The sequence below is a fragment of the Chiloscyllium plagiosum genome, unplaced genomic scaffold (genome assembly GCF_037043375.1).
Source record: "Chiloscyllium plagiosum isolate Xiang-an unplaced genomic scaffold, Cpla_swu_hap1 HiC_scaffold_31, whole genome shotgun sequence".
Taxonomy (NCBI): domain Eukaryota; kingdom Metazoa; phylum Chordata; class Chondrichthyes; order Orectolobiformes; family Hemiscylliidae; genus Chiloscyllium; species Chiloscyllium plagiosum.
The window spans coordinates 15,255,946-15,274,651 of record NW_028270169.1 but is presented as its reverse complement, the minus strand read 5'-3'; the positions used below and the strand labels follow the sequence as shown (position 1 = coordinate 15,274,651).

The 18,706-nt window shown below is 43.4% G+C and overlaps 1 pseudogene; it reads left to right on the top strand.

Annotated features, from left to right (window-relative positions):
- Window positions 1-751: 751 nt before the first annotated feature.
- The window catches only part of LOC148141865 (carboxypeptidase M-like), a 62,600-nt pseudogene continuing 44,645 nt past the window's right edge, over window positions 752-18,706 (top strand).

Here is an 18,706-nt window from a genome sequence, read left to right as displayed (position 1 = left end):
CTTGCGTGGCACGGTGGCACAGTGGTTAGCATTGCTGCCTCACAGCGCCAGAGACCCAGGTCAATTCCCACCTCAGGCAACTGTTTGTGTGGAGTTTGCACATTCTCCCCATGTCTGCGTGGGTGTCCTCCGGGTGCTCCGGTTTTCTCTCACAGTCCAAAAATTTGCAGGTTAGGTGAATTGGCTATGTTAAATTGCCCATAGTGTTAGGTGAAGGGGTAAACGTAGGGGAATGGGTCTGGGTGGGTTGCTCTTCAGAGGGTCGGTGTAGACTTGTTGGGCCAAAGGGCCTGTTTCCACACTGTAGGGAATCTACTCTAATCTAATCTACTCTGGTGTGGTGCCATGTGCTGTTTTCAAACGAGAATGCCTCCTATTAGCCATCTAGTGAGCAGACATCCTGAAGTGAACCCTTCCTGTGGCCATTAATTGGCCAACTTGGGGAAAATTGGAGCTGGCCGGGTGACTTTTCCCCACATGGTGGAGGCTTCTGGCCTCCTTTTCAGCCCCATGGCAGATTCCCATTTCTGCCCAGGGCCCAACCATTTGATGTCTCAACTGAAGGTTTCAGCTCAGTGCAGCACAGGCGAATCAACCAGGATTAATTGTGGGAGTCCCTGGTGCGGGGCTTGAAATCATAACTTTGTGATATCACGCTGGTGACAATATCAGAGGCTGTGGGGACAAGACCAAAGACTTCCAGTGGAGAAAGACTGGAGAGTGACTCCAAACTTCATTCTCTGAGTTACAAATGTCACCACTGCCCCCTACTGACGATCCTCGGCAGTTCTCGGATTGTGCAGACATGTGGAACAGGAGATCCATCGGCATTTTACGGGAAACCCTGTGTATGGACAGCATCCGAATTAAGGTTGTACCCAGAATGAATCCTAATGGATTGGAAATGTCTTTTGAAAATGACTGGAAGTCGTTCGATGCAAAATACTTTGCATTGGTATTCACCAATGAGAAGGACATGGATGATGGTAAAATTAGGAGAGGGCTGAGATGACATTCTAGAACATTAAGAGCTGATGTTGGATGTCTTGAAGAAATTAAGGTAGACAAGTCCCCAGGGGCTGATGGGATCTATCCCAGGATACTGAGGGAGGCAAAGGGAGAGACTGCTGGGACCTTGACAGAGATCTTTGTACCCTCTTAAGTCACAGAAGATTGCAGAATGGCCGACGCTGTTCCTTTGTTTAAGAAGGGCAACAGGAATAATCCAGAAAGTCATAGTACTGTGAGCCTTACATCGTGGTAGGGAAATTTTTGGAGAAGATTCTAAGGGGCAAGATTTACTTGCATTCGGAAGAGAATTAACTTATTTGGAAAGTTAGTGTGGCTTTGTGCAGGACAGGTCTTGTCTCACAAATTTGAATTTTTTGAGGAAGTAGCAATGATTGACAAAGATAGAACATTGGATGTTATCTACATGGACTTTACTAAAGCATTTGACAAGTTCTCTCACGATGGGCTTGTCCAGAAGATTAAATCAAATGGGATCCACAGTGAGTTGGTAAGATGGATACAAAATTAACTCGGTCATAGGAAACAGAGGGTTGATATGGAGGGTTGCTTTTCTTTCTAAAGGTCTGGTACTAGTGGTGTTCCACAAGGATCAATGCAGGGACCTTTGTCATTTGTGATTTATGTAAATGATTTGGACGAAAATGTAGGTGCTCTGAATAGTACATTTGCAGACAATGTGAAAATTGGTGGATAGTGAGGAATATTGTCAAAGGATACAGCAGGATACAGATCTATTTTGGGAAATTGGGTAGAGAAATGGCAGATAGAGTTTAATCCCAACAATTGTGAGGTGATGCATGTTTGGAGGTCAATTGCAGAAGGAAACTGTACAGGAAATGGCTGGACCCTTAAGAGTATTGATATCCCTAGGGATCATAGGATTCAAGTCCATAGCTCCCTGAAATTGACAACACAAGTGGATAAAGTGGTAAAGAAGGCAGGGCTATGATTATAAAAGTTGGCAAGTCATGTTGCAGCTGTATAAAACTTCAGTTAGCCCACATCCACATTTGGAATATTGTGTGCAGGTCTGGTCACTACACGACATGTTTTAGAGAGGACGCAGAAGTGGTTTACCAGGATGTTGTCTGGAATGGAGTGTATAAGTTGTAAGGAGGGGTGAATAAACTTGGATTGTTTTCACTGGAGTGTCAAGAGCTGAGGGTTGACCTGTGAAAAAAGTATGTAAAATTATGAGAGGGGTGGATAAGATGGATAGTTGGAGTTTTTTTTTCCAGGGTGGAAATGTCAAATAATCAATTGCTTAGGATTAACACAAGATTATTAAAGAATGTAAGGAGCCTTGAGTGTGAATAGTTGATATACGGCATCCAAGAAATATTATTTAAACAGTATATGACAAGCCAAAGAGAGGAAACACAATTCTGGATTTAGTTTTGGGAAATGAAGATGGCCAAGTGGGTAAAGTGACAGTGGCGATAGTAACCACAGTTTAGTTAGATTTAAAATCATCAATTCATAGTCATACAGTACGGAATCAGACCCTTCAGTCCTATGGGTCCATACTGACCATAATCCCACCTGCCTGCACTTGGCCCATATCCATCCAAACATTTCTTACTCATGTACTTATCCAAATGTCTTTTAAACCTGTTTTAGGAAAAATATTATCAAACCGGAAAGGGTTCAGAAGAGCTTTACCAGGATGTTGCCAGGAATGCAGGGTTTGAGTTACAAGGAGAGGCTGGATAGACTGGGGCTTTATTCACTGGAGGTTGAGGAGCGACCTTACAGAGGTTTATAAAATCATGAGAAGCATAGATAAGATGAATGGAAGATGTCTTTTCCCTTGGGTGGGGGATTTCAAGACGAGGGGGAAGGCAAATTTTACAAAACTGAGTAAGTGATTTTGTTGAGGCAGACTGGACAGGACTGCTAAAGGATAAATCAAAATGTGAGATCCTTTGGGCACAAAGCAGACATCTTCCCTCCAAAGTAAAAATGGTACTGCCCAATCGAGGCCCCCATGGTCATCTAGAAAAATACAGGGGATGATTAAACAGAAAAGGAAAGCTCATGATAGTCACAAAAAACCCAACACTGCAGATAGCCGAGGGGAGTATAGAAAGTAAAGAACATAAGAGCTAGGAGCAGGACTAGGTCATCCGGCCCTTCGAGTCTGCTCTGCCCCTCAATAAGATCATGGCTGATCTTTCCATGGACTCAGCTCCACTTACCCGCATTTTCACTGCATGCCTTAATGTGTTTATTTTTGACAAAAATATCTACCTTAGCTTTAAAAGCGATTACTGAAGTAGCGTCGACTACTTCCCTGGGCACGGAATTCCACAGATTCACGACCCTCTGGGTGAAGAAGCTCCTTCTCAGTTCAGTTCCAAGCCTGCTTCCTCTTATCTTGAGGCCATGCCCTCTCGCCCTAGTCTCACCCACTAGTGGAAACATCCTCTCTATTTATATTTTGTTGATTCCCTTCATAATTTTTATATATTTCTATAAAATCCCATCTCATTCTTCTGAATTCCCAAAGGGATCAAGTAGATGAAGAAAAAAAGAAATCAAAGAGAGGGCTTGAAAAAATATTAGAAAGCAAGACAAAAGAAAACCGAAAGAGGATTTACTAGTATTTAGATTTACTAGTATATAAAAAGCAAAAAGGATAGTTAAGGGAAAAGGTAGGACCTATCAGAGATGAAGAAGACAATTTGTGTGAAGGTGCAGAGGGTATGGAAAAATTTTTAACTGAATTTCTTTGACTCTGTATTCACAAAGAAAGAGATGATGCGGATATAGTGATCTGAAATAGTCATAACGCGAGGAGGAATTGGAATCCTTGAGCGTATATAAATCACTAGGGCCAGATGGATTGTTCCGGAAGATATTGAAGGTGGTCAGGGAGGAAATAGTAAATGCTCTGAGGATTATTTTCTAATTTTCACTAGACACAGGTGAGCTGCAAAGGGACTGGAGGAATACAATGTTGTTTAAAAAGGGTACAAAGGAAATGCCAAACAATCATGGGGCAGTTAGTCTTACTTCAGTGATGGGCAAATTGTTGGAATCAATCCAGAGATCTCAGGTAAACTGTCACTTAGATAGGCATAGTCAGGGATAGTCAGCATGGCTTTATTAAGGGAATTTGAAATGACAAAGAGGATCAATGAGGGTAGTGCGGTGGATGTTGTCGACCTGGATTTTAGGCAGACACTAGGTCTCACATGGCAGATTGATCAAAAATGTAAAAGCCCATGGAATACAGCATAATGTGTTGTACTGGATCCAAAATTGGCTTAATAACAGGAAACAAAGGGTAATTGTCGATGGCTGCCATTGCAAATTGAAAGCTGTTTCAAATGATGTTCCACAGGGCTTGGTGTTGGGACCTCTGCTGTTTATTTAATACATCAACAATTTGCACTTTAACATTGGGGTCACAATTGGGAAATTTGCAGACGACCCGCAAATTGGCTGTGTGGTGCATAGAGTAGAGGAAATATCCATAATGATTTAGTTGGGTGGGTGGAGTGGGCAGGAAGGCGGCAGATGGAATTCAACTCTGCTAAGGATGAAGTAATGTATTTAGGGAGGTCAGACAGTAAAAAGGAATACACGATCAGTGGGAATATTCTGAGAGGGGTTGATGAGTTGAAAGATTTTGGTGTGCAACTGCACAGATCCCTGAAGATAGCAGTACAGGTAGCTAAGGTTGTAAAGAAGGCATATGGAATGCTCTCCTTTGGTAGAGGTGTATAATACAAAACTAGGGATATACTGATGAAACTGGAGAAGACATTGGTGAGGCCACAACTGGAATATTGTGTGCGGTTCTGGTCACCACATTACAGGAAGGATGTAATTAGAGAGAGTACAGAGAAGATTTAGCAGAATGTAGCCAGGGCTGGAGAATCGTAGCTCCAAGGAGAGATTGGAGAGGTTGGGGTTGTTTTCATTGGAACAGGGAAGGCTGAGGGGTGACATGATTGATGGATACAACATTGTGATGGGTAGGGATAGAGAAGAAGTAGGATTAGAAGGGATGTGAGGAGAAGTTCATTTACACAGAGGGTGGTGGGTGCCTGGACTTGAGGTGGTAATGGAGGGAGATACCCTAAACTCTTTTAAAAAATACCTGGATCTGCACTAAAGTGCTATAAGCTGCAAGACTATGGGCCGTGTACAGGAAGATGGGATTAGGAGGGGCATCTGGTTGTCTGATGGTCAGAACAGACGAGATGGGCCAAATGGCTCCCTTCGTGTGCTGTATCATTTCTGTGGTTCCAATGGCATAGGCTAAAGTGAGAGGGGGAAAGTTTAAAGGAGCTGTAAGAGGTGGGTTTTTTTACACAGAGGGTGGTTGCTGCCTGGAAAGCATTGAAAATGTGTTGCTGGAAAAGCGCAGCAGGTCAGGCAGCATCCAAGGAGCAAGAGAATCGACATTTCGGGCATGACTCCTTCTTCAGGAATGAGGAAAGTGTGTCCAGCAGGCTAAGATAAAAGGTAGGGAGGAGGGACTTGGGGAAGGGGCGATAGGTGGAAGGAGGACAAGGTGAGGGTGATCGGCTGGAGTGGGGGTGGGGGGGCGGAGAGGTCAGGAAGAAGATTGCAGGTTAGGAAGGCAGTGCTGAGTTCGATGGTTGGGACTGAGACAAGGTGGGGGGAGGGGAAATGAGGAAACTGGAGAAATCTGAGTTCATCCCTTGTGGTTGGAGGGTTCCTAGGCGGAAGATGAGGCGCTCTTCCTCCAGCCATCGTTTTGCTATGGTCTGGCGATGGAGGAGTCCAAGGACCTGCATGTTCTTGGTGGAGTGGGAGGGGGAGTTGAGCCACGGGGTGGTTGGGTTGGTAGGTCAGGGTGTCCCAGAGGTGTTCTCTGAAACGTTCCGCAAGTAGGCGGCCTGTCTCTCCAATATAGAGGAGGCCACATTGGGTGCAGCGGATGCAGTAAATGATGTGTGTGGAGGTGCAGGTGAATTTGTGGCGGATATGGAAGGATCCCTTGGGGCCTTGGAGGGAAGTAAGGGGGGAGGTGTGGGCGCAAGTTTTGCATTTCTTGTGGTTGCAGGGGAAGGTGCCGGGAGTGGAGGTTGGGTGGGTGGGGGGGTGTGGACCTGACGAGGGAGTCACGGAGGGAGTGGTCTTTTTGGAATGCTGATAGGGGAGGGGAGGGAAATATATCCCTGGTGCTGGGGTCCGTTTGGAGGTGGCGGAAATGACGACGGATGATACAATGTATATGGAGGTTGGTGGGGTGGTAGGTGAGGACCAGTGGGGTTCTGTCCTGGTGGCTATTGGAGGGGCGGGGCTCAAGGGCGGAGGAACGGGAAGTGGAGGAGATGCAGTGGAGGGCATCATCGATCACGTCTGGGGGGAAATTGCAATCTTTGAAGAAGGAGGCCATCTGGGTTGTACAGTATTGGAACTGGTCCTCCTGGCAGCAGATGCGGCAGAGACGAAGGAATTGGGAATATGGGATGGCGTTTTTACAAGGGGCAGGGTGGGAGGAGGTGTAGTCTAGATAGCTGTGGGAGTCGGTCGGTTTATAGTAAATGTCCGTATTGATTCGGTCGCCCGAGATAGAAATGGAAAGGTCTAGGAAGGGAAGGGAGGAGTCTGAGACGGTCCAGGTGAATTTGAGGTCGGAGTGGAAGGTGTTGGTAAAGTGGATGAACTGTTCAACCTCCTCGTGGGAGCACGAGGCAGCACCGATACAGTCATCGATGTAGCGGAGGAAAAGGTGGGGGGTGGTGCCAGAGTAGCTGCGGAAGATGGACTGTTCATCTCCAGTTTCTCCATTTTCCTCATTTCCCCTCCCCCCACCTTGTCTCAGTCAAATCCCTCGAACTCAGCACCGCCTTCCTAACCTGCAATCTTCTTCCTGACCTCTCCGCCCCCACCCCCACTCCGGCCTATCACCCTCACCTTGACCTCCTTCCACCTATCGCATTTCCAACGCCCCTCCCCCAAGTCCCTCCTCCCTACCTTTTTATCTTAGCCTGCTGGACACACTTTCCTCATTCCTGAAGAAGGGCTCATGCCCGAAATGTCGATTCTCCTGCCCCTTGGATGCTGCCTGACCTGCTGCACTTTTCCAGCAACACATTTTCAGCTCTGATCTCCAGCATCTGCAGTCCTCACTTTCGCCTGGAAAGCACTGCCAGGGGAGGTGGTAGAAGCAGAGATGATAGCAACGTTTAAGAGGCATTTAGACAGACACATGACCAGGCAGGGAATAGAAGCATATGGACCATGTGCATGCAGATGTGATTAGTTTAAAGTGGCATTATGGTCAACACAGACATAGTGAGCCGAAGGGCCTGTTCCCATGCTGTACTCTTCTTTGTTCTATTTTCTAAGATACTGGAGAAAGATAAAGGCAAAAGGAAAATCTCTGAGGGAAGAGAGCACTCATAGATCTTTGATTTAAACTAAAATTTCTCCTTAGTATTTTCTTCATTGAGCAATGCTTCCATTATAAAATTCTCATCCTCCTTTTCAAATCGCTCAAGGCCTCCATTAGATTACTTACAGCGTGGAAACAGGCCCTTCGGCCCAACAAGTCCACACCGACCCGCCAAAGCGCAACCCACCCATACCCCTACATTTACCCCTTACCTAACACTACAGGCAATTTAGTATGGCCAATTCACCTGACCTGCACGTCTTTGGACTGTGGAGGAAACCGGAGCACCCGGAGGAAACCCACGCAGACACGGGGAGAACGTGCAAACTCCACACAGTCAGCCGCCTGAGGCGGGAAATGAACCCAGGTCTCTGGCGCTGTGAGGCAGCAGTGCTAACCACTGTGCCACTGTGCCACCATGGTGAGCTCTATAATCTCCTCAGCCTCACAATCCTCCAAAAAGTCAGTGCTCCTTCCTTCTGCACTCTCTGCATTTCTTGATATTGATCGCTCCACCATCAGTGATTTTGCCTTCAGCTGCCTAAGCTCTAATTTCTGGAATCACTTTCCTGAACCTTACAGACTTTCTTTCTTTAAGTTGCTCCTTCTAACCTATAGTCAAATTGGCTATAATGTGATTAAAGAATTTCAAGAGTTACTTGTAGAGCGTGAACTTTCCTTACTTGTATTGGCTATGACTTGATTCCAATCTCATTAGTTTAAATGGTGCTGCTACTACGCAATTTTCTTATAACAATGGATTGCGCGGGAATGGAACTATCACATTATATCAGAACAGACTGTACCTCTTTGACCAAATGTTTGGTCCCCTGCCTTAATATCTCCTCCTCTGCCTCAGAGTTGAACTTTGCTTAATCATTCTTTCTGTGACGATCATTGGCCTGGTTCATGTTATAAAGGTGCAATAAAAATGCAGGTTGTTATTGTTAATTGCAGCAATTTCTATCCAATTGAAAGTATCCAACTGTGTGTGTTTAGGCAGGTGATGGTTAACATACCACACTGTCACAATACATCTTTGAGGGGATTGGACTGTGATCTACTAACCAGTCAAGAATCAAGGCTCATACTCATTAACTTTTGTAGACAGCTCCTGAGCCACGCAGTCCCTTGAAAGATAGAAGCCTGTGACTAATTAGGGAGGTGATGACCTGGTGGTATTATTGGTAGGCTATTAATCCAGAGATGAGAATGTGGTGCTGGAAAAGTACAGCGTGTCAGGCAGCATCCAAGGAGCAGGAAAATCGATGTTTCGGGCAAAAGCCCTCAATCAGAAATGAGGCTGGGAGCCTCGGGGGTGTGGAGAGATAAATAGGAGGGGGTGGAGCTGGGGGGAGGGTAGCTGAGAGTGCAATATGTGGATGGAGGTGGGGGTAAAAGTGATAGGTCAGAGAGGTGGGAAGGAAGATTGACAGGTGGGACAGGTCATGAGGACAGTGCTGAGTTGGAAGGTTGGAAATGGGGTAAGATGGGGGGAGGGGAAATGAGGAAACTGGGTGAAATCCACATTGATACCATGGCGTTAGAGGGTCCCGAGGCGGAAGATGAGGTGTTCTTCCTCCAGGTGTCAGGTGGTGAGGGAGTGGCAATTAATCCAGAGACCCAGGTAATGTTATAGGGATCTAGGTTTTGGTCTGTTTTTATTGCAGATTTCCAGCGACCCCAATACTTTGTTTTTATTTGCCAAAAAGGCCAAGCTGTTTTAAAGAATGTTTTTCTGTAGTCAGAATGAGGACAAAAAACGAAGGGAAGACTTCTCCTTACTGGTTTACTGGATTGATAAGCAAATCTTGGAATTTGTTATTGCTGGATTCAGGATTCCCAGTAGCTGAGGAGCTGCAATAAGAAGCTCAGTGGTTTATTTGCTTCAGTTATCAGCTCTTTGCAGCCTTTCCACTAAACATCACAGCAGAAAAAAGGTCTTAAGACAATCTCACTAGTGTTTTCCTGCCTATTGATTATCAGTGACAAAGTCTGCTTGGAAAAGATCAATGAGTTAAACAGTATGTACACACTGAAGTGGTTGCACTGCCTTTCAATGCCCAATATTGAGAAGTGATTTCTTTTTTCTGACCACAGACCTGCAAATCTAGAAATCACCATGCTCCCAGATTGTGAGATGAACACTGTTCATTTTATGACATTCCATTGTTCTACGTTTGCTCGCTGAGCTGAAATGTTTGTTCTCAGACGTTTCGACACCATACTAGGTAACATCATCAGTGAGCCTCCGGTGAAGTGCTGGTGTTCTGTTCCGCTTTCTATTTATCTGTCTTGGTCTGTTAAGGTGGGTTATATCACTTCTGGTTCTTTCCTCTGAGAGGTTGGTAAATGGGGTCCAAATTGACGTGTTTGCTGATGGAGATCGAATTTGAATGCCAAGGCTGTAGGAATTCCTGTGTATGTCTTTGTTAACAAACCGGAACACTTCACCAGAGGCTCACTGATGATATTACCGAGCATGGTGACGAAACATTCTGAGAACAAATCTACCAGGTCAACAGCAAACTTACAACCTGATCCACAACCTGAGCTACATAGCTTAGAGTCATGGAGTCATAAAGATGTACAGCGTGGAAACAGACCCTTCGGTCCAACCCGTCTATGCCGACCAGATATCCCAACCCAATCTAGTCCCACCTGCCAGCACCCGGCCCATATCCCTCCAAACCCTTCCTATTCATAAATCTTCTTAAAAATCTCAAATATTCTATTGATTTTAGTGCCAGCAACAACCCATTTAAGATCAAAGGGTTAAATCCTGATGTATTGAAATAAAAAGGCAATGGAAAGTCAAGCAAATAATGTTTGGTACTCAGCCACTAACATTGCTACAAAATCAAAAGGAAGCCTCTGGGCAGTGCTGTGAAAATGTCCCGTCATGTCATGTAACACCAGTCAAAGACACTAGATGGCAGTCATATTCTGCATTCTGGGTAGGCACCATGTCTGAAACATTCAAAGACTTGGTCTGAAGATTCATGATTGTAATACGATTATTCAGCAGAGTGATGCCAACAGTGTGGGGTCAATTCATGCATTGGCTGAGGTTACTATGAAGGATTCCCCTTTGCAACCTTTCCCCTCACAGTGGTGACCCTCATGTTAAACCATGATCAGATATCACTCTCTAATAAGAGAGCATGCTATGTGGGTAGGACTATGGCAGCTTTAGTGGCTCTCGACAGGTGAACTGATGCATATCCCTTACATCAGTGGCAGCATTCTTCTGGCAGCATGGTGATCTTGTTAGTCACATCTTTCTTTCCCTTTCACCTTGTTCCATGCTTGAGAATACCTTTGATGCTGCAGGACATTACACTTTGGCAACTAGATCCTGAACTGGTGAGACATAAAGAAGGAAATAATGTCCAATAAAATCAGGAATTATTTGTTTTAGAGCCATAGAGTCATGAAGATGTACAGCACAGATACAGACCCTTCAGTCCAACTTGTTCATGCTGACCAGATATCCTAAATTAATCTAGTCCCATTTGCCAACATTTGGCCCATATCTCTCTAAACCCTACCTATTCATATACCCATCCAGATGTCTTTTAAATGTTGTAATTGTACCAGCGTCCACCACTTCCTCTGGCAGCTTATACCATACATGCACCACCCTCTGTGTGAAAAGGTTGCCCCTTAGATCCCTTATAAATCTTTCCCGTCTTACCTCAAACCTATGGCCTCTAGTTCTGGACTCCCCTACCCTGGGGAAAAGACCTTGTCTATCCACCCTGTCCATGCCCTTCATGATTTTATGAAATTCTATTAGGGCCCCTCAGCCTCCGACACTCCAGGGAAAACAGCCCCAGCCTATTCAGCCTCCCCTTATAGCTCAAACCCTCCAACATCCTTGTAAATCTTTTCTGAACTCTTTTACAATATCTTTCCAACAACAGGGAGACCAGAATTGTCTTTAAGCGTTGGTGGGGGAGGTTGCTATGTGACTGAACCGCTAATTGGGAAAATTACATGCAACGTGTACCGGATTGAGTAATTATTTAGAATGTTTCTCTGGACTCTGGTGTCTGGAGTACAAAAGTGAGGTCGACATTCCAGTAAAGGGCTGTGAGAATCTTGCACTGCCACTGAGATAGCATCTCTCAGTCACACCAACACACCCATCCTTCAGCTTAATATGAAAGATCCTACTGTATCACTTCCAATAAGAGCAAAGACGTTTCCCCAAAAGTGTCCTGACCTATATCTATCCTTCAATCAAAGTCATTTTTAGTATCTGTCTGGATGCAATTTAGATGCAGTCTTTCCTCCTGTAGGACAAGGATGACACATTTCACAAGTACTTGAGGCTGTGACAGGCGCTGTAGCAACGCAAGACATTATTTCCTTCTTTATGTCTCACCAGTTCAGGATCTGGTTGCCAAAGTGTAATGTCCAGGTGGAAGGGGATGTATAGTTTCAGGAGTGTTTGTCCACTCATGGGAAATATAGTTCAAAACCCTCCAACATCCTTGCGAACCTTTTCTGAATTCTTTCACAATACCTTTCCTACAGCAAGGAGAGAAAAATTGTCTTTGAGGGATGGTGGGGGAGACAGTGGGAGGTTGCTCAGTGACTGAAATGCTGGTTGGAAAATTACTATTGCTGCTTGACCACTCATGGGAAATTGGAACTCAAGAGTATTCCCAGTTGCCTTTGGGAGGAGTGCCTGCTGAGAATACGTTTTATTTATGAGAGGGAGAGCAAGAGGGTTAGAAATGTATGAAGAGAAATATAGGAAAGGAAGTGGGAGGTTGAATGAAATTCAGGGAAGAAAATGGATGCACAGAGAGATATAAAGGATGAAGGGGTGTAAGGGCGAGAGTAAAACTAGGCAGATGCACAGACAAAGGTTCAGGGATGGACAGAGAAAAAAGTACAAAGAAGGAAAGAGGCGCAATAAGAGATTACAGAGGCAGGACATAGAATACAGACAGAGATACCAGGATTACAGACAGTACAAGAGCTGACAAAAATAGACGTTCTCAACAGAGTGCACTAGACTTTGAAAGAATTCATTTCGTGCACAGAACTTTACAATGTCCTTAGGGATTCTTCCCTTTTTGAAGAAAAATTCTTACATTTCATGTTCCTTCAATAGTACAACTGTTATCTCCAACTTAAAATATTAAACTTCTTGGGGATGTTTTCACCTTATATCAGTTTTGGGCTAATTCAGCCTGCATGAATGAGTATCTCTTTCAATCCTGAATTCCTCCTATTCGATGTTTCACAGGTTTCCTCTTCCTCGTTATCTGAAAACACTGTCAGCTTTCGCACGTGTGGTGATGACGCATTGTTCTACCTCACCACCACCTTCCATGGCAGCTCCATCATCTTGCAAAGGCTGCAGCCATTGCCAGAAGCTCTGTTCCCCGAGTCACCAACTTCCTCTCTCGGCCAAATCGTGATCTGAACCATCGCTGATGTTATATTTCACCCTGAGTTGCGCTAACAGCCACCTAACCACACTGTCATTCCTGAAGAACGGCTAATGCCCGAAACGTCGATTCTCCTGTTCCCTAGATGCTGCCTGACCTGCTGCGCTTTTCCAGCAACACATTTCCACCACTTTAACCACACTGTCACCAAGACTGCTCACTTCCATGGCTTTACTAACTCCAACACTGCCTCACAATATTGCAGATGCTAGAAATCTGAAACAGGCATAGAGATTGCTGGAGAAACTCAGCAGTTTGAGCATCAAATATCTCAAGAGAGAAAAATAAGAGTTAACATTTCGAGTCCAGTGTGACCTTTCTTCAGAATTGAAAGTGGTGGCTGGGAAATAGTTTGTTTTTATACTTCTTTGACAGAGAGAGGAGGAGTGAGGGGAACAGATGATGTTTAGGCCCAATACAAAAGTCAAAGGTGTTACTAATTGTAATGAAAGATAAAGTGAGATGTAAAGTGGGTGTAAATTAAGGTTTTGAATTGTGAAAACAGGGATTCTGTTACTTGAAAATTTAACTCTGTTTATTTTTCCATAAATGTTGCCAGACCTGCTGAATTTCTCCATTTTTTGTGTTTGTTCCATCACTGCCTCAGCGTATCTGCTATGAAACCCTCATCCAAGCCTTTGTAACCTCTGGCCTGGACTATTTCACTGCAACCCCAGCCAGCTTTCAACATTCTAACATCCAAAACACTGTGGCCAACCAAATCCTACCACCCTATCTTCCCTGACCTACACTGGCTCTGAGGAAAGAGACCTCAATTTTAAAATTCCCGTCCTTGTTTTAAAATCCCCTGTGGCCTTGCCCCCTGCCCATCTTTATAATCTGCTCCTGCTGCACATATCTGAGATATCTGCACAACCAATTCCCCCCAACATCAGTACCAATTCTAGCCTTTTGAGAATCCCCAATTTTCTCTGCCAGTGCTATAACTCTAAGTTCTGATTCCCTACTCCTGTCCACCTTCTTACCTCTCTCTCTCTCTTCACTTTTAAGCTGCTCCTCAACAGCTACTTCTTTGACCAAAGGTTTGTTCATCAACCCAGAGATTCTGGCTCAGCATCAAAGCTCAGGAGTTCAAATGGTTACAGCTGCTGTGCGAGAGACAGTTGGAAAGTTACACTGCCTGAAAGCAGGCAGCTTGTTCAGATCCTATCAAGAGTTCTATCTGCAATCTGTACAAGCAGCCAGCACTGATGCGGAAATGAAGGGTTCATGTGTGGAATACACTGCCAGACGAAGTGATGGGTGCAAGTACAGTTAAAACATTTAAAAGACATTCGGGCAGATACAGGAATAGAATTAAGTTTGTTGTCAGGTGTACTTAAGTACAGGAGTACAGTAAAAAGCATACAAAGTCACCATTCCCAGTGCCATCTTAAGTACAAAGGTATCTAGGCACAAAATCTTAGGTACAAAGTAGAAAAATAAAGACCTATTAGGAAAGGTTTAGAGGGGTATGGGCCAAACACAGGCAACCGGGACAAGTTTAGTTTGGAAAACCCGACCATCATGGACTGGTTGAACCGAAGGGTGTGTTTCCATGCTGTATGTCTCTAAACTCTATGACTTTAAGAGTCCTTTCCAGTCACCAGTCTGCAATGGGAAACCAGGAGAGAATCAGTAAAGGCCCAACAATGGTCCAAAACAATTGGCAGTAGCTGAGATACCTTCACTAGATCAGGATTCAGAAAGCTCAAGTTTACAAATGTACTCTTTGCATTTCCACCAAAGTGCAACTCCAAGGAAACTTCCAGGCAGCATTTTGGAACACCAGACTGTCCATGGGTTTGTAACTCACATGAATTATCAGTCTTTTCTTCACTATCCAAGAATTTAAGAGAGAATCTTCGACACTAATGGAAATCCCATAAAAGGACATTCAAATCATTGAAAGGATTGTGATAATATTCTCCTGTACAACAGATGCTGAATAATCTTAGAATTCCCCACAGTGTGAAGCAGGCCATTTGACCCATTGAGTCGACACCAACCCTTCAAAGAATATCCCACACAGACCCACCCCCATCCCTGTCACTCTGCATTTAACACAGCCAATCCACATAACCTGTGCATCTTTGAACTGTGGAAGGAAACCCACACAGACACAGGGAGAACTTGCAAACTCCACACAGAGAGTCGCCCGAGGGTGGAATTGCACCTGCAAGGCAGCAGGGCTAAGCACTGAACCACCCTTTAGCCCCTCCTGACAGTACAGTATATTATCCTGTTAAGACCTTCCTTGTCATGGTTATGTTTCAGAGTGTGAAAAGAGCTTGGATGTCATGTTACAATCAAAATACCACAGAGAAGAAATGACTTCAAAAGGCAGGGGAGAGTGAACTGAAACCAGGAAGTTCTAGACCTGTTTATTCGACAAATAGTTTGTAAAATTGTTTAATAGAGATAGGTAACTAAATACATAGTGAAATTAGAGAGGATTAGAGAGAAAGAGCTGACATGAAATTGAAATAAATAAGCAACTTCTAATTGACCTAATTAAATGTTTTGTCAAAGTGAATGGATAATGGAGGGGATTAATGTCTATGGATGCAGTTTGTTGGGAGTTTTGGAAGGTATTTAATAAAGCCCTTTATACATGAGCTGAAATAAAGCTCATAAAATTGAATTATTCAGCTAGTTAGAATTTAGGCTAGAAAGCAAAAAGTTGAGAGCGTGGTGCTAGAAAAGCACGACAGGTCAGACAGCATTCAAGGAGCAGGAGAATTGATGTTTTGGGCATAAGCCCTTCATCAAGAATGAGGCTTATTCCTGAGGAAGGCCTTATGCCCAAAATATCGATTCTCCTGCTCCTTGGATGCTGCCTGACCTGCTGTGCTTTTCCAGCACCACACTCTCAACTCTGATCTCCAGCATCTGCAGTCCTCACTTTCTCCTAGAAAGCACAAAGTCCATATACACTCAATCTGATTCGCATTATCCAAAACAATCTGTGTCAAGGTCTTCGCTATGTAGCACATTCATTAGTGATGTAGATAAAAACATATAGCTACATAGAATCGCTACAGTGCAATTCAGCCCATCAAGGCTTTTCTGGCCCTTCAAGAAGCATTCCAACCCCTATCTCTGACTTTCCCTTGGCTAACCCACCAAGTCTACACATCCCTCGACACTGCAGGGCAATTTAGCATTGCCACTGTACCTAACCTGCACATCTTTCGACTATGGGAGGAAACCAGAGCAAACACATGCAGACATGGGGAGAATGTGCAAACTCCACACAGATAGTCGCCCAAGGGTGGAATCAAACCCTGCTCTCTGGTGCTGAGAGGTAGCAGTGAGCCACTGTACTAATTTTTCCAATAGATAAGATTGGAGGGATGTTAATTTGTATAGACTGTGGCATAAAACTACAAAAAGACATTTATAGATTAAGGGATTAGGCATAATTGTAGCAGATAAGCGTGAACTATCAATTTAACCCCAAAAAGGAATGGTGGCTTGATTGTAATAAAATTGAAAAATAATGACTATCAAGGCTTTTTATTGCATTAATTGGGACAGAAATATAAAAAGCATTTCAAAAGCAGCAATAATTAGTACTGCATGAGAAAAGGGCACTTACGACTTTTCTCATGCAGCGTAAACTGTTGTCATTTTGAAATTTGCCATTCTTGCATCTGTCCTGGTGAATGAAGGACAAAAATACTTCAACAGTGTGTCTCTTTCTTTTCAGCAAAACAATTGATGTCAACATGTTTTTATAGTGAGAAACCCAGAACAGCACAAGTCCAGGGATGTTTGAAGTCCTTGCATTCAAATCACTAAAACATAGAAGTCAGGTACAAACAAAATCTCATGGATGAAATAACTCCACAGAGGCCGGTATCACGTCACCAAGTCCCCCTCTATTTACACATTGAGAGTCCTCGTCACTGATCCAACTTCTTCAGAGCCAGCTCGGAGTGAACAGAACCTCTGACCCTCCAGTTTATATCTGTCACCCAGGGCTCCCAGATTGGACCAGATTAACAGCCCCAATCAGGGAACTCATACTCTGTGAAGGCAAACTGGCTGACCTCATTACAATCACTACAATGTAAGCTGTTAGCTTTTAGAACTGGAGGACTAGAATATAAAAGGAAAGAAACTTTACTGGAGTTGTTGAAAGCTTTGGTTAGGCACTCATTGAAATACTGTGTACAGTTCTGGCTACGGCGCTTGGTAAGAATAGTAATTGGACTCCAAAAATATATCCTATATTCACCAGAATATTATTTTGGTTCCAAAAGTTAGATTTATAAGGACAGGTTACAAAAACCAGGCTTTTGTATTTTGATGAATATCTAAGGTTGAGGCCCAATTTGATTGAGGATTTTGAAAGGAATTTAGATACAGGATAGTAATAGACAGTTTCCCCTGATAAAGGAGTCTAGCATGAGGACAAAACTGTAAAATCAGTGTTTGACCATTCAGCAGAGAGGTCAGGAAAAGTTTCTCTGCTCAAACAGTGGTAGTCAGATCTACAGTATTGGTGAAGAAAGATACAGATTGTTGAATTACAAGTTTTCTTAGTGCATTCACCAGGGCAGTTGCCAGAATACAAAATTACAAAACAAAAAAAAAATGTGAATTCGGCCAATCAGTTTAAATTATACCCCAAAATACCAACCTCCAATCAAGTTTTAATATAGGATTTTGGCAATATTAACACCAATGAAACGATCCGATGCTTTGGGGTATAAGACCGGGGAAAACTGAACAGTTGGGGAGGAGAACTGCCAAGCCTCCAACATCTGCAGACTGCTTATAGACTAGCTCTCTTAAAAGTGCCTTTATCTGTCAAGGACCTGTGAAACAGAAATCCCTAAGAAGAAAAAAAAGAAGACAGAGGAAGATATAAAGAGAAGATTTGACAGCTGGCTGGTTTTGAAAAATAATGTTTTGGTAAATCTTAATCGGGGGTTTTATCGGTAGTATTGCAGAAGGCAAGGTGAAAGATAGGTTAGAGAAAGGAGTTGTAAATAATTGTTAATTAATTATTATCTGTTAGACTTTTAAAAATGAAGTTGTTAGTTTTTACTTTGAATGGTGACTTTTGGGATAGTTCTTGGCTTCTCGAATTTTAAGAGATTACAGCACGAGGTGAATCTTTTCTACTTTGCATGGTTTAAATTAGCAGAGGGGTTTACCCTATGTCATAACAGTTTGGATGTTTGTCCAGGATTTGAACTGGTTCAGATGAATTTGAAAAGATTTGGGGGTATGAAAAATCTCAGCAGATTTAAACACTTGCAGGTTAGTGTCCTACATCTTTAAATAAAGTGTAGGTGAGACAATTTGTTTAGTTTCGGTGACGTCTGGTTGATTAAATTAGAAGTGAGAGAAATGGCTCTTAAAATTGTAAAAAGAGGTTCTAGGATTTGAAGATGATTCTCAAGTTCAGAAGGAAAGAAAAAAGGCCATACTTTTAGAATTAGCAATATGTTACATTTGAGTTTAACCATGGACAAAAGTAAAGCTGAAATTGTAAGGGATTTATTCAGACACTTAGGTGTGTCAGAGAAACAGACAAGCACAGTAGAGATAAAGAAACTTAAATTGCAGTGGAGTTAGAAGATAAACAGAGAAAGGGGAAAAAGAGAGATAGTTCTTGGCTGAATAAAGAGAGAATTTGAACTTGAGAGGTTGTGACTTAGTCAGCAAAATCAAGTTAACAGGATAGAGATTAAAAGAGAAGATAGTGATATGTACAAATATGTCAAAACTCTGCCACATTTTGATAAGAAAAATGTTGAAACCTTCTTTATTTCATTTGAAAAATTGGCTAGGCAGATGAAGTGGTTTGAGG